We start from the raw sequence: 22,185 nt of genomic DNA, 5'->3' as shown, positions 1-22,185 counted from the left end.
ATTGAAGTCAAATGTATATTTACTCTCTCCCTCCCTAACCCTCGTAAAAAATTCTGTAACATATCAGAGAACACCAGCTACCCAATGTGTTCTACAATACATGTAGCCTACATTTATATTGCTTTAATGCTCACAAACTGAAGGAAATATAGCATAAGATGTTGCCTAATCCAGCATTACAAGATTAGCAATATCTTGACTATGAGTTTAATGTCATTATCCTTAGATTGGGAGATTGTTTTCCCAGCTCTCACGTGGACCACAAGTCTCAAAACTTTTCGCTTTACCATGCCGATTGCAGTAAAATAGCTGTGTGGAACTGAGAACACCTGGGTTTCTGGATTGCTCTGGCAAATGTATGTTGCAGATCCCACATTTGAAAGGTGGATTTGAGGCATAGAAAGCAACCCTCAGTTCCAGAGTTTGCATTTGTTGGTCTACCACCAGAGATGAGCAAAGCCTTTTTCAAACACATATATCTTTAAAACAAGAAAGCAATTACAAAGCTCTGTGATGTATTATACCAAGTGTACAAAAGCATTTGTGTTTTATTTTTCTCTTCCAGATGTACAGAAGGGTGTTCTTACATGAAGAAGGGTGTGAAGGCTGAACAATCATGGATTTTTCTGATCAATTGTGCTTTAGGAAATTATTGACAGTTTTGCACAGGTTCTTGAAAACGTTATTTATAATGAAATCAACTAAAACTATTTTTGCTATAAGTTCTATAAGGTGCATAAAACCCTTAAATTCATCTAGTAGCTGTTCCCCTGAACAGGTTTATTTTAGTAAAAAAAAAAAAACAAAAAACAAAAACAAAACAAAAGATTTTTATCAAATGTTATGATGCAAAAAAAAAAGGAAAAAAAAAAAGAAAAAAAAGGAAAAGGAAAAAAAAAAGAAAAGAAAACTTCAATTTTCTGGGTATGCACAAAGACCATGAAGACTTATCCAAGTGCATGACCGGATTTTTGTGGTTCTGTTCATTTTGTGTTGAATTTGTGTTTTTTTCAGCTGTATGAAATGGGCTTTCTGAAGTTTCAATAGTCCGACTTCACCCACCGTGTTCTCTGCTTGCAGTGCGAGTGTTGCTGTAATTCAGTGTTGCCGTCAGCGTCTCTTTTCTTAGCTTTCCGTTTTTCTTTCAACTTAGTGTGAAGTGTCTTATCCTTTTCTATGAATTCCAATTTGCCTTAACTCTTTTGATGCTGTAGCTGTTTCAGTAAAAGTTAGTTCAAACTAATGTAGAACGCTTTGACCAAATGAGCTGGTCTATTATGCCTTGTAAAACAGCAGCATAGGGCTTTTAAAAGGTAGTCAATAAAAGTTGCTGAAATTTTGGCTTTTTTAAATATGTAGTAGGTGTTTTTAATGATTTTTCACATAATGTGTAAGGTAGTGAAATGCAAGAAGGGAAAAATGTTTTGTGTGAAACACATTTTCTGACTGGGGAACTTTTCATAGGGTAAATCGTTTGTAAGGCTGTACGCCAACAGTTTCCTCTGATAGTTTTGACTGATTTAGGATATCTGCTGTATGATGCAATGTAAAGTCTTTTTTGCCTTTTTTCAGGAAAAAAAACTAACTTGATGTTCTAGATGTAGTGTAGGTAGCGTGGGGGCTAGGGGCGGGGGGCGGGGGAGGGGAGTCACCGAATGTTTCGTCCTTCCTTTATACTAATGCTAGTGCTTTAGAGTGAGACATGCCTGCGATCTGGCAAACCGAAAAATGTTGCTATTGCAACGAAATGGCAGAAGCTAAAAGTAAGGATTTATCTTCAAACATAGGCTGAGATATGAGTAGAAGCAGAACGATTGGCTACTAGCTCGCTCTCTCTATTCCGTAAATTCGAGAAATGAAAATGACTTGGCACTTTTAAAGGTAACTTCACCAAAGACCGAAGAGCCAGTAACCAGTAGCTCCAACTCGTCTCAGCGTCGCATCTTCTGTGCTCTTTATTTTTGCCGGACCAGTTTGCGGTTAGGAGAATGTGCCTTTTTTGTACCTTCGCATTTAGGTTTTATAATTTTAACTGATGTATGGACACACACAAACAAACAAAAGCATGAAGGAAGATTTGGATCCAAGCAGTGCCACACTTTACATCATCACTACAAGTGTTAAGTGTAAAGAAAAACCAATTTTGAAACTATGAAATTCCTGAGTCATAAATACACAGTTATTTCTACTTTAGTACATATAAGATAATTCACTGTTATTAAAGCTCTTTTATTAAGACAATTGCATACGTTTGAAAAGCAATGGTAAATTAAGTTGTCTTCCAAAACTGTGTACTTGTCTGGTCAACTGTGTGTGATCAGTTATCTACCTCAGAGTCTATTTTCTTTTGTGCTGGGACAGGTTGCTGGCCCTCCCTGTTTCCACAGACCAAATCCTCCTAGCTCAGGAGCTAGGGCTAAGCAGTTATTTCTTTCGAGTATTTTTTAGTTCTTAAATTTTATGCTTGTATTTGATTATAGATGTCAGTGACATTTCATAGTTTCAAAAGTCCTTGCTGCTCTGAGAAGTGTAGATTCTAGTGAAAATTACATAGTCATAAGAGAAATGTGTTTTTGTTTTTGTTTTTGTTTCCTTTTTTAAAGTTGTGGTATTATTGGTTCTATGCTCCCTGGAATATTACTGCTTTGTGACAGTCCAGACTGAACGCAGCACCCTCCTTGTACCTAGTACATTTATAAACCTGGGTCTCTCACTACTTGATATTTTTGCATTAGTTAAGACAGAAATTTGATAGCTCAGTTAGAGGGGAGGGGAAGTCTGCTGCTAGAAATGTCTGAACTAAGTGCCATACTCGTCTGGGTAAGATTTGGGAAACATAACCTCTGTACATAAAAAAAAAAAAATCAGTTAAACATCACATAGTAGACAGCCATTAAATTATAAAAAAAATTAATTTATGAAGAAAGACCTTTTGTACAGATTGAAAAAAAAAGATTTTCATAGAGATATCTATATGATCAAGAGAGTTAATTTTTTATTTTTGTTTTACTAGTGCCACAAACTTGCCAGTGGTAACTTATTTGTCCGGTTCAAGATAACTCTGTAGTTTTCTTTCCTAGGATTTGTTGTTAAACGCCAAAAGACATTTTTGAACTGTACATTTGATCAGATTGTTAGCTTTTTCTGTTTTATTTCTTTTGAGAACCTTTGAATAAAAAACATCTGAAATTTTATTTTCCCTGTCAATTTCTTTTAAGTAGAGTATATCAGAATTTCATTTCTGATCTCTTTCTTCAGCTCAGTAGATTGGTTTGAAAGTGACTTGAAAATTATTTCAGATTCATTGTGTACTCAAAATACATTTCCTTGAAAAGAATTGGAAAAACCTGCCCACCCTCTTCTTTCTGGTTATTTAAATCTGTGTACAGGGACCAGAGACATCAGCCATCAGCTCAGCACATTTCATCTCAGCAAAAGTCTGCCTTTGGTCTGTTCTTAAAGACCAAGGGCAGGACCCCTCTGCTTCCTCCTTCCTTACTGCTGTCCTATGACTGTGGCACTATTTGTCATTGCCCAGCAAGAAGGACAAAATAAAAACAGTGTCCCATCTCTGGTAAGCAAGCACGCGGGTAAGGATTTCAAGAAGACCTTCTCCGTGCCTTGAGACCAAGGGCCTCCTTTAGGGACCTCATGTGGCTGCTCCCAATAGGAGCCTCCAGTGCAGCATTCATGGAGGAGAGAGAACTGTCTTTCCCACACTCATGTGCTCTATGGGAGGCACTAAGTACAGGAAAGTGACTCCTTTTACCCAAGGCAGATTGAACCTTTTAGTGGAGCTGTACGGTATTCTTTTTCTGCTGCCCAATGGCTCCGTCATGGTGGTGAAAGGAATGGGCAAGAAAAATATCCATACCCTCCATTTCCGTATGCCTCCCCTGCAGTGTGGATGATGTGGAATGTGAATTAGGTAAGTGGGGTTTAGAGCACTTAACTTGCCAGAGCCAAGAAAGCACTGGTAACTCAGTGGCTCCTTGAGAAAGGGCACAGGGTCCTCTGATGATAACCACTGCTGCAGAGAGAAAGATGCCGGGCAGGAGGAAAGTGTGGCCTCACAAAGATCACCACAGGCTGCTACTAATGTAAGCCGGGTGGCCTCATTTTCTGTCCCAGCCTTGCGCTGTCCTGGTGCTGCTACATGTGACCAACGACCAAAGGCAGGAGAGAAATGCCATTCAGGCTGCTAAGCCCCATAGGTTTGGTTGACCTTTTGTTCTCGTTTTTTAAGAAGGATTTATGTCACTGCAGTCCTGGGACATCTGGTAGCTAGCTGCCTTTACGCGGAAACTGCTAAACACTTTTTCAGGAGCACCTTTTCCATCTGTGCGCAAGGGACGAGCAAACCAGAGTGATGATGGTTCAGAAAGAGCTGTCATTCGCACATAAAAAGAGGAACTGAGGTGCCTTTGGGGTTCAATTCCACCTTGCAAAAAAGTTGTGGTTACCCGGGTCACCATCAGGAGCCAGGGTTTCCTCTTTGTCTGAGATGGGCTGGTACCCAGCATCCGAGGTAGAGTTCCTGGGTTGGAGGGGAGGGAAGAAGCTCTAGTAGTTGCTCCCTGGTTGCATATTTCCCCTTCTGTGTCAGCTGGGATGAGGTAGTCGTGGGGGGGGGCGGTGAGGGAGCCCTGTTTTCTCCCCACCATCCATGCCCTTCAGCTGCCGTGGTGCTCAGTAAGTCCACGGGAGCCTGAATTCCACCTCCTCAAATACTGATTAAAAATTCACTAGGAGGAAGGTGGTGCCTCCCAGCCCAAGTGGGGGCTCAAAAATGTTCAGATCTGACTGATATCCTCATTCCACTGGAGTAGCCAAAAAGGAAAAGATCCAACTAACTTGGGGTAAAGGTCACAGACCTGTCACCAGCCGCCCACCCCCTGCCCCAACAGAAAAATCTTCAGAATTTGTGAAGTAGGTGAGGAAGGAGGAGAACTCAAAGCTCAGGGTTTAAGAAACCCAGGCAGTTTCTTCCCCTTTAATAGCAGTGTGATGAGGTAATCACTCCTCAGTCATCACTGAGAACACGGGGCCCCGCCGGCAGCCTGTGCCAGATGGCAGTGGGGAGTGGGGGCTGCGAGGTGAGCGCCCACGGGTCCCAGCCTGGGGTTCCTGGCACAGCTGAGAGGTGGTGCCGTGTGCCCATCCCTTCATGTGGGATGAGCTCCGCGAGGCAATGGAATTTCAACCCTGTGAAATGGCTCCAGAGTGTCTGTTGTGTACACCCTCTGGGTCTTTGGAGGGCCAGGGAGTGTTTTATCTTTTGCCACTAGAGGGAGGATTTTGTTCTTCACCTTCAGCTGTGAGCTCTGAGGCAGGAGCCCCGGCCCACGTGGGTGAGGGCATTGGAGGGGGAACTGCTGGTGGATATTCAGAGTCTTCTGGCACTCGGTGCTGGGGATGATAGGGTTCTTGAGTTGCGGGTTAACGGTAAGAACTGACACACAGATAATCACTGTTGCCTAAGGCTGCCAGCTCCCTCATGGAGAGCATTGTTGCTCAGACTGGGGAGTAACTTAAATGGGACTTTCAAGGCTCAAGGAAGCTGGGGGCAGGGGAGGAAGCCAAAAGCCTTGCCAGACCTCATGACTCGGAGGCGCAAGAAAGCGCTGGCAGGTCTCTGCGCCGCTCAGAATTGAAAACAGGTGGCATTGGATTAAATACAACAACTTTAATGCTATTCATTTTTTTTAACGTGACTCTGAGAGACTGAGGTTTGATTTAGATTATTCCGTTGCTCATTTACACAAGATACGGATCATAAACAAGACTCTGCATGTATCTCCTACCCTCTAGGCTCCCTGAAGCCACTTCCTCTTCTTGAACACCTCCAATGACGGGGCACTTCCCACCTCACCTGGCGTCCTGTATGTTTTTGGAACAGCTCTCAAATTTGCTTAAGGAGTCCAAATTGTGTCTTTGTATTTTCTACTCATCAGCCTTTGTTCTGACAACTGAGATGCTGCAGAGTAAGTCAGTCATTCCCATTCTTGAAAAGACAAAAGTATAGTGACAGAGAACATATCAGTGATTGCCAGGAGTTAAAGGGGACGGGAGGCTGTGACTATAAAGGGATAGCACAAGGGAGTTTTTGGGGGTGATGAAACTATTCTATATCCTGATTGTGCGGTTACACAAATCTATGTAAGTGCTCAAATTCATAGAACTGTACACCAAAAAGTCTGTTTTAATGTATGACCATTTGTACAATAAAATCTTTTTTAAAAATGAGACAAGTCGGTCATTCCTCAAATGTGGAAAACTGCTGGCTCCTCTAATCTTCTTGGGGTTGAACGTTCCTTGTAGCTTTAATTGTTCATCAGCTCTGGCTCCACACTCCACGCCATCGGCTCATGCTCCAGATGCACCACGGGTGACTCAGGACAAAACCCAGCACCCCAGGAATAGCCTAGGGCTTCACCTATGTCCCCGGCTCAGCCGCATGGTTCTATACAGGTGAAATGGTTTCCTGTTGACTTCTTGCGCACACTACAGTTCTTAAAGCTGGTAGCCAATTAACATCTCTATGTTGTTTTATTTTTTGTCATGATTAATTATAATAAAGACATGCAATGGAATATTACTAGTCATTTTTAAATGACATTTTAATGGCATGAAAAATATTCAGAATATAAGGTAAATGGAAGGTTTAGGTACAGAGTATAGATATAGTATGCTCATAATTATGAAGCAATATTTAAGAATAAAAAATGAGGAGAAGATACTTCAAAATGCTTAGCTGTGGGTAGAAGAATTATAGAAAGTTTGTATTTTCTCATTTATACTTTTCCAAGTTTTTCCAGTTTTCTACAATGAAAACATGATCAGGAGAAAAAAGTTTTAACAAAGCATGTCAGATCATCCTGAAATTGTGCAACTCGCTATGTTCAATGTATTCCAATTCAGCACGTTTGACTGATATTTTGCATTTAGAAGATAACGCACCAGACATCAGAAGACGCAAAGATGACACGATGTGGTCCCACTCCTCGAGGGACGTTCCTGTGGGGAGACGCAAGTATATAAATGACAATATTGCAAGGAGAAGTAACAAAAGTATGATGATGATAAAAGAGCTTTGGGAGTTCTGCAAGAGAGCCAAGACGACATGAACACTGTCTCCTGAGATTCTTGTCATTTTCACGTTACCAGCCAGTTCCTTTTTCTACTGATCAGAATTCACTCTGAAGCAGTCGTTTTCCTCGCTGGTTCCTCCGCATTCTGAGAGATAAAATAGGCAGGCAGACAAATGAAGTCTTAGGGAGCTCTGCTTTTGCCAGAATGAGACTTGGAGCAGATGTCCAGAGTTGATGTTCCTTTGTCACTCCTGCTTGGAAAATATTGGAATGTGTAACAAGAAAGTATTGTCTTGTTTTGTTTCAATCAAGCAGGATGTAGGATACTTTCCAAATAACGTCATTTTGACTTTTTTACCCTCAGTCAAATGTTCTGCACGTGCCAGACTGTGGACTCGCAGACACCCGTGTAGTTTTCTGACCCCCTCCACTATATTTTGAGAACTCTTGTATTTATTACTTTCTTCACAGAAGTCTAGGCAGGAATCCCATCATATCCGCTTTGTAACACGTTGTGCTTTGACACAAGCCCAAGACCATGAATATTGTTTCTGGCCACCTTGCCTTTTATTTTCTCTTAAAAAATACTGAAGGAACTGCTTCCATTCTTGTTATATGCATGATTTTCTTCCTAACATTTAGTACAGTTTTGTAAAGAAGATTTTCTGTTTCCCTCAACTTTCACTCTTCCAATGATCCTTCTGTCCATTTATTTTACAAAGGTTTGGAGCAACTTAGAGGAAAGACAGTAAAACAGAAAATTAAAAATCAGGGCTTGGGAGGTTAACAGTGAAGAGAGAAAAGGAGAGCACAGAAAGTAGCTCTGCAAGCCAAAAGGCCTCCACCATCCATATAGTTGAACCTCAGTAGTTTTGAGTTTCCTGGCAGCCAAGATGAAAAGGGAGAAAGGTACACACATGTATAGCTCTTACTGTCAAAGGGAGCAAAGCCTACCAGATCTTCTGGAAAAAGATAGTATTTACTAGCTTTGTGTAGAGACCACTGCACTGGGCAATGTCCTCCACCACATTTCTCTGCCAATACAGTGACGCATTCTCAAGGCTGTTCCAGGTAGGGCCCCTCCATGAAAGCCAAAGGCAGCACATCAAAGCGCCACTTCATGAAAATGATTCTGGAAGGCACTAGACTTGTAATGGACGTTCTCAGTTAAATCTCTTCCCAAATGTTCCTATGAGATGTGCTTCATCGCTCTCACCAAGGCCATTGCTCTGATTCTAAAGGACAAAATCCCTCTTGCAACAGCACAAACATTCCAGATGCTCCTTTCACTGCCACATTCAGCCCCTTGAATGGAAAATGAGATGCAAACCACAAGTCATCCTGCTGCTTTACTGAGCACTTCAAGTGAGACCTAAGACACCATCTGGTTTCTTCCATTTCACCGCAATCAGCACTAGGGGGCGAGTCGCTGGGCAGGCTGATTTGGGCAGGCATTCGCTCCTCTGTGGCAAGACCTGTGAGCTGGGAAGTAGGATCATGGCACTTTCCATTACCTAATACTGCAGCTTTCCAAGGATCCTCAAAAATCATAGTGCTGCTCTATTTTTCTATCAAAGGACCCTTGAGAGCTGAGGAGCGAGCTTAGGGAACTCCAGGGATGTGGAGGCATAGCCCCATGTGGCCCACCATAAACACAAAACTTCCTATGTTTTCTCCTCAATTAATGGGAATTTTGTGTTTACCTTATAACATATCTTTCTCTTTTTCCCCAAAGTGGTCGTGCCATTTTATTTATTTCTTAAATATTTTTTAAAATTTTGGGGCTGGCCCCATGGCGTAGTAGTTAAGTCCGGCGTAGTGGTTAAGTCCCTCGTGCTCCACTTCAGCGGCCTGGGTTTGCAAGTTCGGATCCCAGGCATGGACCTGCACACCGCTCGTCAAGCCATGCTCTGGTGGCGTCCCATATACAAAGTAGAGGAAGAATGGCACAGGTGTTAGCTGAGGGACAATCTTCCTCAAGCAAAAAAAGAGGAAGATTGGTAACGGATGTTAGCACAGAGCAAATCTTCCTCACCAAAAAAAAGAAAAATTTTGAAACGCCAAAGTTGTAAGTACAGTACAAAGAACTTTTATCCTGATTTATTTGAGAGCAAATTATCAACCTGATGCTCCATGATCCCCTTCAAACAAGGACATTCTCCTACACGATCACAATACAACCATCAAAATAAGGAAAGTAATAGTGATATATCACCAATTATTCCAGTAATGTCTTTGTAGTAAAAAGATCCAGTTCAAAATCATGCACTGCATTTAGTTGTCATATCTTTTTAGTTTCCTTTAGTCTGAAATAGCTCCTGAAAGTCTTTATGTGACTTTCATGACTTTGACACGATTGAAGATGACAGGCCAGTTATTTTGTAGAGTGTCCTCAGATTGGTTTGTTTGAAGTTTCCATGTGGTCCTGCTCCTTTGGCAGGAAGAGGACCGAAGTGAAGCTGTGTTCTCCTCGCTGATCCCACCAGAAGGTGTGTGATTTCAATTTGTCTCTTTACTGATGCTGTTCCCTTCGATCACTTAATTAAGGTGGTATGTGCCTGGCATCTCCACTGTAAAGTTACTCTTTCCCACTTTGCAGTTAAGTATTTTGTGGGGAGATGTTTTGGAACCATGTAAATATCCTGAACACCCTCAAACTTTGAATTCATTCATCAACTTATTTTATATGAGTATGGACTCATGGTTTCCTATTTTATTCGATGGGTTCTAATCTGTTACAATCGTTATTTGGTTTGATGCTCAAATTGTCCCCAGTTTGGCCAGTGGAAGCCCCTACAGGCCAGCTTCTGTGTTTTTTTAAAGATATGTCTCCATCATTCTTTAAGCACTTCCTTGCTTTCTGGTGCCACTCGATGTCCCAAGCTCATCTTGTACTCTTCCTGTCCCAGTTCTGGAATCAACCCTTTCTCCAAAGATCCCTGCATCCTTTTAGCGGACACTGGCATTTAGAAGGTAAGATTTGGGCACTAGATGTACTCTTTGCTGTTGACATGTCACTGTTCCCAAGTCCCGTCGGTGAACAGGGTTAGGGAATGTGTGTGTGTGTGTGTGTGTGCAGGGGTGGTGCAAGTGTGCACAAACACACATTTACATCTGTACTTTCGATATTAACTATAAACATTGAAGAACATGTTTGCACATCCATACCTCCAATTCCAATCCAACACCACAGGGATCGTTTTCCCTTTCCTTATTTGTAACTCTCTCCTCTGACAGGAAAAGACCTGACCCCCGATATCCTTGAAATATTTACTCATTTGATCAGTTCCCCTGTATGTAACCAATCTCCCATCTCTGCCACCACCTTCTTGGCTGTACAAATGCCTTAGCCTTGCCCCCTGCTCGGGCTTTCATACCCGGCTCTGTGTGAGAGTCTGGGGGTGGTGAGGAAGTTGGTTCTCCTCCTACTCTGCCCAGAGGAGATAAGGACCATATATTGAGGGACAGGAGTAATTCTGCCATGACAGGGTAAATGTTCTCCAAAGGAAGGCGGTCTTTTGTGATGCCATAAACTTGCCCCCTGAAGTGTGCTTTCCTCTCACTGTCAGATGGAACATGGTAAAAGGTTTGAAGCAGAGAGTTGACAAGCAGGAATGGTGTGGAAGTGGAAAAATCAGGAAGGAGTTAGAAAAGACATGAGAGGATGGCAGAAAGAAGAGAGAGAAAGGAAGTAGAAAAGAGAGTTAGAAAGGGAGACAGGAAGGAAAAGAAATATAAGAAAGTTTGAGTGGAGGAGAAAAAGAAGACAAAATGAACTCTGTTGACTGACGCAGCCCTCCCGAAGCTGTCCCCCGAGGGCCTGGTAAACTTGCTGGTCTCTTACCAGCTCTCAGCCACCAACTCTGGTGTGTATCAAATTAAGGGAACAGAGAAGTTTCTAAGATGTCAGCAGTGCGTGGCCATCTCTGAGGCAACAAATCCAACATCCCGCGGAAACTCCGAAGCAGCTGCCTACTGATATCCCCTGGTATTCTTCCACTGCCTCCCAAGCGAATCTAGTCCAACCTCACAGAGCGTGGGGATACTACCTCACCAGCTGAAACTTCTCATCACCCAGAAGTTCATTCTGGAGTCTCTGAAATAAATGCCTTTGAGTTTTTGAGAAAAAGAGCTACAACCTTTTATGGTCACAGAGAAATAGTGAATTCACCAGTCTAATCCATCTCATCTGTTGTTTCCTCCAACTGGCCCTCTCTGCAGCATGGGTCAGCGCTGCCAAACACATTTGTCTCCACTCCCCCAGCTCCCATTCCACCTCATCCTACTGCAATCTGGTGTCCGCTGCCAGCTCTCCACTGCACGGTTCCCACCCAGGGGGACAGGGACCTCCTCCTATTCCCAAGTCAAAGAACCCTCAATCCTTATCTGAATGACTTCTTTGCTGCATTTGTCACTGTTGACAGCCCTCCTCTTCTTGAAATTTCATTCCCCTGCTTAAAATCCTTCCACCAGCCCACCGAGTCTAAACGCCTGGCTCCCCCATGACCTCATTTCCACTGTCCTCGGGGCCTCACCTCCAGCCACACCCCATCTTGAACTTTAAAATCTCAAAAGAGTTCTGTACTCTGCACCTTTGCTCCTTCTTGTCTCGCTCCTAGAACATCGTCCTCCACCTGGATGACTCCTATTTATCTTTTAAGATTCAACTCAGTACCTAATCTTCCTGAGAATCATTAGGCAATAAATAACTACTTTCTTTTTAACTTTTTTTACATCCTAAAATAAGCTTAGAAAAGTGCATAAAACATAGATGTACAGCTCAAAGTATCATTGCAAAATGAATACCCTCTGACTTCCACCCAAGCTGAGAAATAGAACACAGCCAGCCCCCTCCCTAAAGTTCCCCCCATGGTGTCTCTTCACAACCATAACCCCCACCCCAGCCTCCCCACCACTCCCACCCCGCTCCGGCTCAGTAGGTAACAATATACAGACTTTATAGTATTCACTTTCTTGCTTTTCTTTATGATTTTACCACCTAAATACACATCCCTAAAACCTAGAGTTTAGTTGTGCCTATATTTGAAATTTATATAAATGGAATCGTGCGTTAAATATTTTGTTGTGTCTGACTTCTTTCACTCAATAGAGTCAGGCTCCACATGACAACGTTTCAGTCAACAACGGACAACATATAAGACAGTGGTCCCATGAGATTAGTACCACATAGCCTAGGTGTGTAGTAGGCTACACCTGTTACCATCTAGGTTTGTGTAAGTACACTCTATGATGTTCGCACAACGACGAAATCACCTAACAACACATTTCTCAGAATGTATCCCTATCGTTAATCAATTAATGACTGTATTATATCTTTAAGATTTAATCATGAGTTTTTGCATAAGTGTAATTTGTTTATTTTTATCATTGAGTAGTATTTCATTGTATAAATATACAAAAGCATGCCCATTTTATTTTTGATAGACGTGGGAGCTCTTTCCAGTTTTTGACTATTAAACATGCCGTGATGAAAATGCTTGTAAGTATCACTTGGTGCATCCATACCTGTATTTCTGCAGGGTATATGCCCAGCAGTGGAATTGCTGGATCATAGGGTATGCCTAGCATCAGTTTTACAAGATAATGCCAAAATGTTTTCAAAGTGATAATCACAGACCCTAAGATTAGATGAAATAACTATCCTTCTTGCAAAGAATACCTCTACTTGAGATTTAAAAAAATAAAAACTGCAGTAAGAGCCCAGTGAGTGAGAGGGTGAGTATTGTCAAAGATCGGCAGAGCAGACGAGAAACCACAGCTGAGGGGTCCTAGCTCTCATGGGAAGGGGAAGGTGCTGGGCCAAGGGTGTAAGTAGTATAAATGTTTTCCCACTGTGAACACCGAAAAAGATCTCCCCTCCTTTCTCCTGAAAAGAAGGAACCAGGCTTGGCTAAGCAAGGATGCAGTTCATTGTTAGGGTCTCTGGTGCCTCAGACGGTGTTTTAGTGGCTTCCATGGACACCCCTGGCTGCTGTGGAGCTGACCAGGCTGCTCCTGGGCTAGCCCCCCTCACCACCCACCCCAGTCCCCACTGGCTCCCACCCCTCAACCTCAGCAATTTTCCTCCACTCCTGGCCTGGCAGTGGCTATCACAGTTCTCACAGGCTCAGCCCTTGGAGCCCCAAGAATAGCTGCAGTGGCCTAATGTTGCCACCGCCTGAGTGGGGTGTGGAACATCCTCCTTCTGGACCTTTTCCTCCTCCTTCACACCCACAGAACTTGAGAGGTGGGGCAGGTGGAGGTAGTACACCCGGGCATTATGCTGAAGCTGAAGCCGAGAGGGTGCCCATAAGCTCTCCTCTTCCACTGTATTGAGAAGTTGGGACCACGGCTTAGTCTTCAGTGGGTCCTTTCCCACCAGCTCTACTCCAGTGCCTAGCAGAGTTCCTCACACACACGGGGACCTAACCTGCCACTTACCCAAGTGGCAACTTTATAGCAATTTAGGAGGGAGGAGGTACCCTGTTCTTAGAATTCTATACAGCCATCTGCCGAAAAATTGTCAGAAAGACCATACAAATCTACAATGACTGCAAATGGCATCCCTGGAGTTGTACAGGGCTCAGCTTTCTCACCGTAAGCTGCAGTCTGTTTGTCTGATGGACAAATAAAATCCAATGCTTATATTCAAATCTCGTGTTTGCCAAAATCCCAAAATCTTAAAATGGGGTTACCAGTAGTGCTAATAAGGAACAATTATCTAAATGAACATTAATTACTCCCTGTAGGTGGAAGACACAGCAAATAGTTAAATTCAGGTCAGCCACAAACTGTCAGCAAAAGGGGCTTGATTGATTTAATAAAACAGCCAGTAATATATTTGAATTTTGCTATAGCTCAATGATTTTTTTCCATGTGGAACTAGAAGGCTGCCCTTTTGCAGAGTACAGCAGACACAGTATCAAAATTTATCCTTGAAGGTATTCACGATGCGGGGCTGGAAAGACGGTACTAATAGCATGTTGGCTGTGCATCTGACTTCATGATGAGGGTCGCTGTACACGGCCATGCAGGGTGAGTTTGGCTGAGGAAGGCGAACAGGGAGCTCACCAAAAACTGTACACCAAAAGGCCTGCTGGACCCAGTGGAAGGCATCTTTCTCTAATTTGTCTGCCCGCAGGGGATATCTTTTTCTAAGTCTCACAAGGACTAGTGCTGTGCAAGATATTCAATCTATTACCACAAAGCCGAGCCTAGTAACAGCAGTTCTCTGAAACTCACATCTCTTGTGCAATCCACAAAGCCACACCTCCTGGCTTATCTGATCATTACTTCTTTCCTTCTTTCTGTGATAAATTATTTATAACCCCATAGGTCAATGAAATCTCTGTTTTCTAAGTTCAGCACAGTCACTTTGTGAGCTGGATCTTCTCTGTTTGCTCCTCCAGATTACTCTCTGTCCCAGGAGACTGACCTTCCGGGGCGGCATCAAACAGGCTCACTTGCCTCTGGCTTCCTTCTGGGTTTGGCCAATCTGAGGTACATGCAGACCACTGGTGGGCTAGAGGGAAGATTGATTAAGGTTTATTTCCAGGCTTCCTCCCTGTGGGCCACAGACTGGCAGTGTCCCTGTCATGGGTTGAATTGTGTTCCCCAAAATTCATACGTTGAAGTCCTGATCCCCCAGCATGTGACTGTATCTGGAAATAAAGAGGTAATTAAGTTAAAATGAGGTCATTGGGGGGCACTAATTCAATATACCTGGTGTCCTTATAAGAAGAGAATATTTGGATACAGATACATGCATAAAGGGAAGACCACGTGAAGACACAGGCAGAAGACAGCCACCTACAAGGAGATGGGCTTCGGAAGAAACCAACACTGTAGCACCTTGATCTTAGACTTCTAGCCTCTAGAATTGTGAGAAAATAAATTCCCATTGTTTAAGCCACCCAGTCATGGTACTTGGTTGTGGCATTCTGAGCCAACTGATACAGTCCCTCTCCCAAAATCACAGGTGCAGACCATGCTCCCTCTCCTAGAACTACGGTTCTCTCCCTTGGCTTGGGTCTCTGCTCCCTCCCCAGACCCCAGGTTTAGGGGAAAGAAGTAAGGGCTTCTAGCTATTGCTGCCCTATCACGGCCCTTTTCCCTTTGCTGACTGCCTTTATTAAATAAACTCTTTTCAAGTACCCCAGTGAAATGCACCAGGAGTTACTTACAGGAACTCAGACCCATCCACTTGCTTCCCTCACAATTTGCCTGAGTTGTTCCTAAAATATAATCCTACCTAGCAGAAACAAACCAAAACAATTCATCTAGTGAGATGACCCCTTCTGCCATCTTACTGTGTAAAAAACATTTTCTGAAATTTGCTATGGTGACAAGAAGCTGTTGGAATATGCAACCTAGCAGTCAGCTCTGCAAAAATGAAGACACTGAATCTGTCCAGCCAAGGTCATGCTGACATTGTACTAGTGAGTGAGAAAGTGACTGCTTTGAAAAAGAAATTCATGCTATGGAGAGAACACTTTGAAAATGGGTATTTAGAATTGTTTTCACTATCGTATAAATTTGTTTCTGAAAACAATGTTTTCTCTGTTAAAAATTCTGATACATACACATTTTGAAAACTGGGAGTCGGATTTTTCTAAATTATTTAAAAATATTTCAAATATATAATTTCAGAGAGCTTCGAACATATCTAAAACTGTCTTTCTATCTATCATCTCTCTATCTATCTATCTATCTATCTATCTATCTATCTATCTATCATCTATCTATCTGTTAAAATGGTGCATCAACCAGGCTTCCTTGCCTTCTGGGTCTGGCCAATGGGAAGCACTTCTTGATTAGATTATAAGAGCAATTGATTGATGCTAAGGAAGATGGAAATTTATTAGTAAACTTTCAACAGAATCCTTGCATAGCTGGTGATGTGGCTGAAAACATGAGTGACTATGGAATAATGACAGACCACAACGCACTTCTTGTATTACCTTTGTAGCACTGTTTTTAGCCATGATAGTCACTGAAACCAGGTATCAAAATAAACTGTGCTTAGAATCAGACTTTTGAATCGTATCACAAAGTGGTAAAGCAAGCTTTTCAAGTGAAGCATGTCCATTTCAGTGACGTATAAATATAAAATGAACATACAGCATTAATAGCATAGTAAAAGCAAAAAGGGTTTTTGTACCATCGAAAAAATATAGAATATTGTTTCATCTTTTAAAATTTTCTCTTTGTGTGTTTTTAACTAACATATCATATATTAGTTCAATAGTGCATGTATATTTATAATAAACAAATACCAAATATTGGGAGTATCTGCTTAAAATCTTTTACTGATTCTGGTAAGCCATCCAAAAGCTTGGAGACCACTGAGCATTAAGGCATAAGGGGCTGCAAGAAAAAATTCCACCGTACCCAGAATTCGAGAACGTCAGATCTACAATTCTGTCTTGCTCCAAGGAAACAAAGGGGTTAGCATGAAGGAATGTTGTGACAGAGGGACAGCCAGCGCCTTACAGCCTTCCCGCGGGAGCCAGGAGAGTACGCTCATTTGGTTGAAGCACTACCTCTCAGAATGTTTTGGAAATATTTGGAATGTAGTGGGAGGCCCAAGAGACCACCCAGTGGTAAAAACCCAAATGAAAGCCTTCCAAAAACAACAGAGGGCAAAATGAGGGTCGGCCCCTCCCCAACTCCACCTCTTGGCCCGGGCTGGGCGGGAGGGGTTCGCCCATCTTGTTCAACTTTGCTTGCATTTTACACGCATTCCTGAGTGTCACAGAGGGTTTGAGCCTTGGAAATCAATGTTATCACAGTGTGTAATATTTGGAGGTGACAGAAAACACTCTAGTCACGTCAGAGAGAGGCCTCGTTTAGACTAGGCTAGGGGAAATGCCCCTGGAGCTCAACGCAGCAGGCCTGCTCTCGAAGGCCACCAGCAAAACAAGAACCCAGCTCCACGCAGAGCTCTGGACGATACGCCTGTTTATGGCCTGGCCTTTCAGGCAAAGGGCTATGAAAACACATTGGTGGAGTGGAGGCGTCACTATGCAATTTTGAAATCAAAGCTGCTTCCAGGTTGTTTTCTGTTATTGTGTTTTCAGGATTCCTCGCTGATTAAAATTAAAATCTGGTTACAAAACAAGGGACCTGGAGAGATGATCAGTTTTCCGCGTCTGCACAAATGCATCCTGCTGCGTCCAGCTTTTCTCCTTTAAGGCAGGGTGAGTCCAGATAACCTTCTCAGTGCAGGATGCACCAAAGCAGTTTCATCTCCCTACAGAAGCCTCTAGAGATTATCCGAATGCTTGAAGAAGCCAGCGTTCTTTGCAATTATCTAAAAGGAGCTGTTGAGTGATATTAACAAGATATCCTTTCTGCTATCCACATTCAGAGTTATATCCTTGCAGGATAAATACTGGTGATTTGATGTTGTCTTGTTTTCAATGTCCATTAAATGGTGGTCCTATTAAAGATTAATGGCATTTTGAAATCCAGGTGAGGTGAACCCATCCCTGAGTTTTGCTAAACTCCGTTATTCAGCCTTCTGCTCAGCTCACAGGGGACCTCCTAAATCCAAGAACCTCCAGCTGAATGGAAGCACAGACTGCTCTGCTCAAGCCACATGTGGTGGAGCCAATGCTGGCAGATGCTGCCAGACTGTGACCTCCAAACTGGGTTTTCCTTCTTTTCACTCCTGCTAAGAAGAAGAAGGCTGCATGGTCCCAAATCATTTTTCCAAAAGATCTTCCAAATGTTACCTGGGGCATCCAAACACCATCTTACTGAGAGGCATTTGTCATTTACTCCACACACCACGCTCCAGAGAACCAGACTTTGCACGGTAGAGAACGAAGCACACACTTTAATCCATCCAGCTTTTTGAAAAATGAAGGTGAGACCTTGATTTACTTGGTTTGCCTACCCTGCTCTAGAATGCCAACAGATTATTGGGCCTTGGGGCAGCCTTGTCCAGCATGTTTTGTGGCCGGGGCCATTCCCACCTTGGCTAGAGAGCTAAGAGTGGAATTTTAACTATGAATTTCCTTGTGTTTAATATTCTAAAGTCAAAAGGCCACATTCGGTTCAGATATGCATGAACAACTTCCACTGGAGGCACTCCTGTATCTGAGTGCAGTTAAAATACTCCAACACTTGGGCACTGATAAATAACTTTCTTCTTTTTAAAAAAAATCTTTTTAATGTGCATGTGGGAGGGTGAAACAGCATGTGCAAATTAATTAAAAATTTACTCAGTTTGAGGAAATGTTTGATTTTTTAAGGGAACAAAGTCATCTGGACAGTCCTGCTCATCAACTCCATCTTTGTACATACCAACCACCTAGCCGCTCCAAGCTTGCCTTGCAGGCCTCATTAGCCTAGACCCATCCGGTTATTTAAGTCACAGCTGTGGTAGGGTGGCACGCACAACAGGCCTGGACTCAGAAGAAGCTAGATCAAGTTCCAGCTCTGATAATAGTTGTACCAACTTGGGCAAGTCAATTAATATCTTTCCCAGTATCTATTCATCTGTAAGCTATCGACTTTGCAAGGTTATTGTGTGAATTCAATAGATAATGGGTGTTAAATTTGTTTTTTTGATTCAAAAGTATTTTGCCTGTTACATCAGCAAAAAATGTAAACAAATAAAGCCCAATATGGACGGAGATAGTGAGGAGAAACTTACAGTGAAACAATGGTAGTGCGACTATAAATTGGGATAACTTCTTGGGAAAGCAATTGCAACACATATCGATAACAATGAGCATTTAAAATTGTCTTCTTTGATTCAATAATTCCACATCCAAGAATTCATCATAGGAAATACAAAAATAATAATAATAAAGGGAAACTTCTTTGTGTAAAGATTTTCTTTGTAGCCTTTTTTGTCATGGAAAACAAGAGGAAACAAACTAAATTTCAAGCAAATAAGGGAATATTTAAGCACACCATTACATGCTTGGGTGATGCTTAGATTAAGTTCTTATAATGTTAAATGAATAAAAATGGATTCAAAATACATATTCTGTGTGATCACATCGTTGTAACAAAAAACTTAAGCATTAAAAAGGCCTAGAAGGAAATAGAACAAAATTTTCAACAATAATGGGTAGAAGAAAACCAGAAGATGCTTTGGACAGAAGAACTGTATGAACTTTTGCCCTTATTTGCATTCCTAATACCTTATAGGTAGATGACATTCAGTATATACTAAATGAATTTTTAAAAGTGTTATACCTTAGCTCCTAATTAACTTAAATATTCTGCTCAACTAACTTTCCAATTAATAAAAACTTTACCTTAATTAGCCCTGCAAAATAATTTTAAAATATTTTTTCCAGTCGTTTATTCTTATTTTTCCATCCAGCTCTCTGTAAGATCATAGATATTCAGAAACTAGCACATTTGGCATTTGGTCAAATAGCAAAAGCTTAGATTTAGCCATTGAGTGTCACAAGTCGCAACATCAAAGGAATTTTCCAACATTGCTCCCCACATACAGCCTGGCCCATGTCATTTGATCCTCAAGAATGCCGAGCAGCAGAGCGGGAGCACTGGGTGATGAATGCCCATGGCAGGGGAGCCAATGTACACAATTCCATCAGCGGGAGAATGGGTGCAAGACCGACAAGCAAGGGGTGGCACCCTCTAGGTGTGGACAGCAGTTTTCAGAGAAAGCTTGTCAGCAGATCCTGGTGAATTTTATGTAAGGAGGAGGATACAATAAATAAAACCTCATTAATTTACAGAAACAGAATAAAGCATCCAAAATAGGCAACTACATGGATATTTGGTTCCCCAACCCGTACTGGAAGTAACCTTTATTGCCTTCAGATGAAAGCCAACTTTAGTGGTTTCTTTTGTGATAATACTATAAAATACCATTTTGTGTTTCCAGCATGTCCTACAGGCCTCCGTATGGCTCGCTTGTGAGCAGAGTGCCATACTCAGCACACAGTGTAGTTGTCCACCTGAGAAATAGAAGATAGTCTGTGTTGGGGCAACCCACAGAGAAAACAAATTTTGCAGAAAAGGAATGATATCTCTGTGGCAGCAATTAAGTTGGTTCTTGAATTTCAGATAGTAGCGTTTCCTCACATCTGAGTTCACTTAAAGAGCAAAAGACCAAACATGCACCTCAATTACAGGGAATTGAAAGCCCCTTGAAGGCTCACGGAATCACAGAAGGTGGGAAATGAAATGTAGTTTAAGAATCTTCTAATACTCCACCATACACAAGACACACATTCTTTATAAATAAGGAGACAGTTCAGAGAGGTTAGAAATTTTTCCAAGATCACACAGCCAGTAAATGGCAGTCAAGATTCAGACCCAGGTCTCCTGGCTCTCTGTTGCTCTTGCTTCTCTACTGCTCAAATACCACAGGGCTTGCCAGCTGCCAAACCTCCACCAGTAATGTTCATCAGACATTCATGTAGCAGTGTAGCATGATGGAAAGTGCTTTGGAGTCAGACTGGAGTTTAAATCCTAACTCTGTTACTTACTAGTCTGTGACCTAGGACAAGTCAACTAATCTCTCTGTACCTCAGGCTCATCTATAAAGCAAGATAATAAACCCAACCCCACAGTGTGGTGGTAAGAATTAAATGAGATGACGCAACTCAAGCGCTGAGCAGAAGGTCCGGCATGCCACGGGAAGCAACTCAGTGAACGGCATCTATTGTTACTATCATGCCACTTCCTTGAAGGCAGACCCAAAGCCCTGAACTTTCAGCCTCAGCCTTGAAAGAAGAACGTGGTCCAAACAATTCATCCTTCTTCACAAAAGTTCTATGGATGTCTCTGTCCTCAGCTGTGCCCAACCAGAATAAATCAAATCCAATCTGGACCGTTTAGTGCTTGGCACCATTTTTAATACTAATCTCATCAGTTTTTATTTTCATTTTCTAGTTTACCCAAACAAGCTATTTTCAGAGGCTAGTGACTTGAAGCCAAAGCTGCCAATAAAATAGACATCTTTAAAAACACTAGGATCCTTCTGAAGGAATGTCAATATAAATACATGCGTGATACAGGAACATTTGATAGGAGTTCGGTCATTGGTTTGTATGCCAGCCCAACTGTAAAGTTGCCCAGGACTATTTTGGGGTATTAAAATCTATATGTTCTTAATATCCCAGCCACCCTGCCATCCATTAGGTTTGAATGTCCTTTATGGAATGAACTTGATCCGTTCCTCTTACTTTTGGTCTCTTTCCAGAGAAGCTAATGCGCTGGCATAGCTCTGCCATTTGTCAGCCAGAAGTCTGGTTACACATTTGCTCGTCAATCTAAACCTAACCTATTCTCATATGAGCACTTGGGGTTTCATGTAGATCAACCAGACGTTCTGTCATTCACCAGCAATATCGCTCCATAGTATTCTACACCCATGTGCCTTCATGGAGTATTTCACTATGTTTGTGGAAGAGATATTCAAATGAATGTGCTTTTTCAAGAATGGTGACACCAGAATGTTATAATTCTGTTCATTACCACAACAAGGATAAATGGTATTTCTGCCAAAGACTTTTGATAACGGGTGCAGTAATGCATCTCAGCACTTTCTGAAATTAAAGGTCTGTCCTGAGAGGTAAGTAGTATAATGCATGACTAACAAACCCAAACCCAAATTTCGGAGCTGTTTTCCTTGTCAGTGTAATTGATCGTTTCTGGCAGACGCTGCCTTAGGAAGTTCATAATGTTATTTCTATTCTCTTGATATTAACGTCCAGGTGAGGCTGACCCATGGTTTGTAAAAGGGCAGATTCTTATTAACTTAGCATGCTTTATTGTGATTTTTTTTACATTTGAATTCACACATGCTTTTAACAGCCGTACTTCAAAAATCTCTATGGTTTAAGGTAAATATTTCGTAGAATTATTAGTTCATCATTCAGTAAAATATTTTAACATTCAGTTGAATAGTCTCTTAAAAAGCTTTTAAAGATATTTCTGATTATAGGGATTAATTGTTACAAATTTTTTTTAAAAATAGGTTATGTGGCTCTAGCCTTCATTAGCTCTTCTGGCATTTTCAAGAGGCACAAAGGAACTAAGGATCTGGGAATTTAAACAAGAAGAATAAATATCAGTTCTCATTGACATGTGCATGACA

The 22,185-nt window shown here is 42.0% G+C and overlaps 1 protein-coding gene across 7 annotated transcripts in view; it reads left to right on the top strand.

Moving 5' to 3' along the window:
- RBMS1 (RNA binding motif single stranded interacting protein 1) overlaps nt 1-3,194 on the top strand; it is a 207,565-nt gene extending 204,371 nt beyond the window's left edge. For all 7 annotated transcript variants that reach the window (XM_014785904.2, XM_014785903.2, XM_004428272.3 and 4 more), the window contains one exon: nt 566-3,194. The gene's annotated coding sequence lies outside the window, so the exon portion shown is untranslated. The remainder of the gene's footprint in view (nt 1-565) is intronic.
- The last annotated feature ends 18,991 nt before the right edge of the window (nt 3,195-22,185 follow it).

The sequence above is a fragment of the Ceratotherium simum genome, chromosome 9 (assembly GCF_057802395.1).
Source record: "Ceratotherium simum simum isolate JZ-2026a chromosome 9, ASM5780239v1, whole genome shotgun sequence".
Taxonomy (NCBI): domain Eukaryota; kingdom Metazoa; phylum Chordata; class Mammalia; order Perissodactyla; family Rhinocerotidae; genus Ceratotherium; species Ceratotherium simum.
This window is presented reverse-complemented; position numbering and strand designations above follow the sequence as displayed.